General features: G+C 43.4%; 1 protein-coding gene across 3 annotated transcripts in view; it reads right to left on the reverse strand.

The window, feature by feature from the left end:
• GTDC1 (glycosyltransferase like domain containing 1) overlaps nucleotides 1-5169 on the reverse strand; it is a 283440-nt gene extending 278271 nt beyond the window's left edge. For 2 of the 3 annotated variants that reach the window (XM_084642666.1, XM_084642670.1), the window contains exon 1: nucleotides 5097-5162. The gene's annotated coding sequence lies outside the window, so the exon portion shown is untranslated. Of the gene's footprint in view, nucleotides 1-5096 lie in introns of all 3 variants that reach the window. The other variant, XM_084642667.1, reaches the window with a different exon arrangement.
• Nucleotides 5170-6000: the final 831 nt, after the last annotated feature.

Below are 6000 nucleotides of genomic sequence, written 5' to 3' on the forward strand. Positions count from 1 at the left end.
AGTGGTTACTGCTTTCCAGAGGTTCTGACTCATTGAGAAGATTGTGCACACATCGTACAAGTGCATTTCTCTCTTCTCTACTGACAATCTACTCCCAGGAGAACATAATAAGAATGACAATATTTTGCTACAGAATTAAATGTACAATATGAACGGCACTGTGATTACTGTGATATCAGTGCTACAGCGAAACCACCACGGCTGGGTAATGACTTTCTAAAAGCATACTGCATGGTTAAACTTTTTTAAAAGTCATACATTATAAAAACAGGATGCATGGTGGCTAGCTCCATGTTCCAACGAGATTCCATGATAGTTGTAAAAAGAAAAGGAGTACTTATGGCACCTTAGAGACTAACAAATGTATTTGAGCATAAGCTTTCGTGAGCTACAGCTCACTTCATCGGATGCATTCAGTGGAAAATACAGTGGGGAGATTTATATACATAGAGAACATGAAACAATGGGTGTTACCATACACACTGTAACGAGAGTGATCACTTAAGGTGAGCTATTACCAGCAGGAGAGCGGGGTGGGGGGAACCTTTTGTAGTGATAATCAAGGTGGGCCATTTCCAGCAGTTGACAAGAACTTCTGAGGAACAGTGGGGGGAATAAACATGGGGAAATAGTTTTACTTTGTGTAATGACCCATCCACTCCCAGTCTTCATTCAAGCCTAAATTAATTGTATCCAGTTTTCAAATTAATTCCAATTCAGCAGTCTCTCATTGGAGTCTGTTTTTGAAGTTTTTTTGTTGAAAAATTGCAACTTTTAGGTCTGTAATCGAGTGACCAAAGAGATTGAAGTGTTCTCCGACTGGTTTTTGAATGTTATAATTCCTGACATCTGATTTGTGTCCATTTATTCTTTTACGTAGAGACTGTCCAGTTTGACCTGCACATCTACCAATGTGATATATCCCATCATGTGCCAGCAATGCCCCTCTGCCTTGTACATTGGTCAAACTGGACAGACCGAAAAGTTGCAATTCTTCAACAAAAAAACTTCAAAAAGTTTTCACTAGTGGATGTGAACATGCCTTTGCACTCTAGCTCATAGTGGACAGTTTTCCTAGAAAATTACCAATACCATAATTGCTATTAGCACTTTTACTGTCAGCCCCAGAGGGTCCAAGTAGTTGTAACAGTTTGTGGCACCAAAATCCCTAGAAGTAGTCCCAGAACAAAACTGGAATATAATGCTGCAAGTGACGTATGAACAGTTAAATCTTCAGTGTTATTAATCTATAACTCTGTGTGTATGTGCATGTGTGAGAGAACGAGAGAAAGATTTAAAATCTTAAAACATCCAAATCCTTTATTTCTCACGCTTATCATTAACACAGTGATATGTCCACCCTTACTTACTTGCTTGAGGTTAGTTTAATAAATTACAAGGATAGCATTAAATCTTGAAGCATCTGTAATACTGGTGAGAAGAGTTTGGATAATCATACTTCCCATCTATCAGTAATATTATTATGGTAGTAGCCTTATTTTAAAAAATAAGAGCCCCACAGCTGATTGTGCTCCTCTTATCTTAATCCTGTGGATTACTGTTTTGGGGGGCACAAACTAACACAAATAGGTACTAACCTCATTCATTTATTCTAAATACTGTATTTCTTTGATAAATTACACTTTCATATTCCTCCATCCCTCATCTGAACACCACATAATTACTCATATCCCAAATCTGCTGCATTGGCCATATTTTAAATATAGGGAAGCCTGTTTATTGTCATTTGTAAATAGATAAGAACTTTGATTTCCTGCTTGTAGGAAACACTGACGGTCAACTAAAAACGTGTGTGTGTGTGTGTGTATATTTGGGATAATAGATAGTTTGGAGATGTGGTTTTCAGATTTGCAGAAATCCATATAAATCTGTTTGAAGCTTCACACATTTATTTTTACTTTCACATCTGATGTGCAGCAATATGGATAGCTAAGGTGTACATTTAAGACACATACTTTGAGATATATCTATTCAGAAGTCACATTAACACTGGGATATGTGTTCTTATAGCAGTAAAGCTGTGCATTATCACTGTTAACTGCACTGCCTACTGATGCCTTAGGTGGGGGAGGTTCTCAAGAGCCTGCTGTTAAAAATTCTGCCACCAAAGATTAGCATGATTTTGCTGTCCCTTACAGATTTGGTACACAGGATTTATCACACTCAAATGAGGGAATTTTTACTGGTGCTTCTTGTTAAAATACTGGTAGCATGTCACTGGCACTGCCAAGATTCTTAGAATCATATATAATGAGAATTATTTATAGTTCGTTCTCCCCCATCCCCGTGTTTGACTGTTTTTGAAATTAGATATACTGTACAGCCAATCTAACAAGGACCAGATACCCACACTTTTGAGGTCTTGTAATTTTCTGACTTATTTTGTTATTGCTTTCATATTACATTGTTTCATATGCAACATTACTATTATTACTACTATGGAAACATCCAAAGGGCCCAATCAAGATTAAGGCCCCATTATTCCTATTGTTAGCAATAATATTTAATATTAGAATAGATTCTCAGTGTATTTATTTTAATATTGCACATAACTAAGCATATCTAAATTATGCCCACATCAACAAAAATGCCCACGTAAGACAGATATGTTCCTTCTGAGCACTGTATGCAATTTATGCTCTGACTTATGCAGGAACAGTATGTGAAATTCATAGTTATGTTTTTCTTTAATTTATTTATTCATTTATTTGTATGTGCAGTTTCAAAAAGTTCCCCATAACTAAGTAACATGAAAGTATTCCAAAGTTCATAAAGAAAAATAAAACCTTAGAATCTGAATTATCCAGACTACTTGGGCAACACCAAATATGCTTAGCTAATCTTTAGTCAATAGACAAGGAGTCAGTCTGGCAAATCATTAGCAAGAGAGATTCTAACAATTGGGATTCTATCATATATAAGGTTATATTCATCTTTCTACACACTGTTGGGATATAAATCTAAAATCAAATTGTAGATTTGAATTTTTCCTTATTTTACTTTATCAAAACTGACTTCTGACACTGAGATTATACAAACTCATACACATAATATAATGTAATCTCCAACACCAAAGCATTTTTACAAAGTCTAGGCTTCTAAGAAAAATGTACATTAAAAGGGAGGGGGAAATGATGAGAATACGTTCCACTTCAGGTCTTGAAAGCTCTAATTAAAATTCAATATTGCACTTTGTATGTGGGGTCTTACATGAAAGTCCTGTCATGGTTAAGGCTTAAGGTTAAGAGTCCAATAAAACAGTTCTATTGAATTATACCAACCCATTGTTATACACAATACTGCAATCTGCTGCTCATCTTTACCTAACCACTGGGCTAAATTTTAAACCAACTTAATGTATGGCTAGCACCTAAGAACTAGAGCAGAAAAAAAATCCAAAATAAAATCAGCATCCATTATAATGGACTTGTTCCTGCATCCAAACTCTTCCTTCCTCCTCGTAAAAATTTTACATATTTGCATTCATTTCCTCTAGTTTACTATTCTCATCATCACACAGTCATGTGTTAAAAGATCTGGTTAGACTACTAAACGTATTTATGTCAGAAAAACTCCATTTAATTTGGGATTAATTTTAAAAGTTTTTCTTGAAGCATCCTATTATTATGAAATATTTTCTGATGCTAGAGTTTTAATTTAAAATCACATCTTAAAATGTATTTACTTTTTTAAATTGAATTCTCCTTTCATTTTTCTTTTGTTTTAAAACAATTCCACATACTTTTGCAGGGGTTTCAACTTTAGTGGGATTTTTGTTTGATTGGTGTGGGGGTTTTCCTTGTCCATAGTGTAATTATTTTAAAAACTTAGTATTTTATTAATTGTATTACAGTAGCATCTCAAGATTGGAGCTCAATTTTGCACTGCACTTCATTAACACACAGAGACAGACCCTGCCCCAGAGCGCTTACAGTCTTTTTTTATTAAAAGCTATTAAAAAAAAACCACAATAATTTCATATGCTCATTGTGATACTGAACTAGGCTCCTTGAGGCCTGCATCAGACTACTGAGGAAGCTGTGTATGTTCTGAGCGCCAGCAATAGCTTCCTCTATATCCCTGTGCCTGTGAGATGAACTGTATGTGAATGCTGGAAAACCAAGTTAGGCAGCTAAGCATATAACACGATCAGCACACCAATTCCCCTTATGTCAGACTGCTGAACTTTTTCCATGAGTACCCTGACCAAGTGGCACAGTAATGCTGTGCTCCTGAAGAGGGTGCAATGCACACACCCCACCCTCAAGAGTTACAGCAGCTCCCCCAGTTCCCCCCACAATGGAGCCTTTTGAATTGTGTGTAGCTGATCAGCCTCCTTTGAGAGCACTGGGTTTTTTTCACTCCACTTTTGACCTGGGCCCTGTAAATAGTGGAGGTGCTGCTTAGAAATCATTATAAAAGCCTCAGACCCTGCCTCCCCAGAAGGGCTCCCCATGTCTGCGAGCAGCACATGGCAAATGGGAGACCCATACCCAGGTCCCGCTAAACAGCAGCAGCTCCCCAGTCTGAGGCCCCTCGTAAGCCGCAGCTCTGAGAGGCTTCCTGTGTGGGGCTGGGGAGCCTGCACCCCCTGACCGCCAGGAGCAGAGTCGCCCGTTAGCTGTGGGTGCTGGCCGCCCCTTAGGGGCTGCGGGGGAGGCTGCAACCCCACATCCCCAGCAGCCACCGGGGGGAACAGGGGCCATGTTGGGGGCTGCCCCCTGGATCAGCAGGAGCGGCTCCCCCTGCCTAGAGGCCGCTGTCAGCACTCAGGGGCCACTTTCGGGGCAGCTGGGGCGGCTGCACCTCCAGATCAGCAGCCCCCCTGCGAGCGGCATGTGCTGGGGGGCCACGTTAGACGCCGCACACAGTCCCGGGCCAGCAGCTACCGCTCTCCGCCTCCCCGTCAGGAGAGTAGCCCTGCCTGGGCCCGGCCCCCTCCGCCCCAGCCGCTGTCTGCCCCCGTTCTCCTTCCGGCCGCCGCGGCCTCTCCGCGCTGACCCCTTCCCTCCCGGGCTCGCTCTCATCACGCGGCCCCACTCCTCACCAGCCCCCCCGCCCCCGAGGGAACTCACCTCCTCCTCAATCCCGCCTGGAGGCCGGCGGCGGCACCGACGTGCTAGCGTCCCTGCCCCGCCCCGCCCTCCCCTCCGCCCGCGGAAGGCTCGGCTCGGCTCGGCTCGGCTTCCCCCGCCCGCCGGGCCCCTTCCCTGCCTGCCTGCCTGCCTTTGCCCGTCGCGCGGAGCCGCTGCCCCCTTCCCCGCCGCCGCTTTTGCATGAGGGAGACGTTTCTGAATTTCTCACGGACACACCCCGGCAGAAGGCTGCCTGCCTCCCTCGAAAACCTGCCCCCTGCACTTCCCCCCTGAGCAGGCACAGCCGCCCCAACCCGGGCTCCTCCACGGTTGCCCTCCGTCCTTAGAGGCGTCGGGCCCTCATGTTACACCCCAGCCCCTAAAATCATAGCTCACCTGTCCAGGGTTGGCGTGCCCTCCTCCCTAAGGATCCAGAGCACTTCACACACAATACACACGGGGGGCAAATTCAGCCCTAGGGGAAACAATTGCACCTCCACTGAGCTTCTGGGGACTCAGGCCAACTGTGCCAGGGTTCAGTTTGGCTGCTAAGCTACCTCTGGCATTAAGGTGACCAACTGTGCCACATTTAAAGGACACCTTTGAGTGGGAGCCTAGCGTCCCAGGTCGCCTATGAATGTTGAACACATTTATTCCTGACTTTAGCAAAGGATTGTAGGCTGTGACACTGCATGTGTGATTTAGTACTCTGTGATTTGTGTGCCACAAAATTAGGTACTGACTGAGACTTCTTGGCCCCCTATTTTTCATACATCTGGCCTTTTATTTCTTTGAAAAGTAGGCGGTCAGCCGAGCTGCAGTGCATCCATTCCTTCCAGGCCTGCCAGGATTTCCGCTAGAAGTGGAAATATGCCTCCTCGGGGACTTTTCTACCTCTCTTTGC

This window comes from Lepidochelys olivacea, assembly GCF_965140295.1.
Source record: "Lepidochelys olivacea isolate rLepOli2 genome assembly, chromosome: 11".
Classification (NCBI taxonomy): Eukaryota; Metazoa; Chordata; order Testudines; family Cheloniidae; genus Lepidochelys; species Lepidochelys olivacea.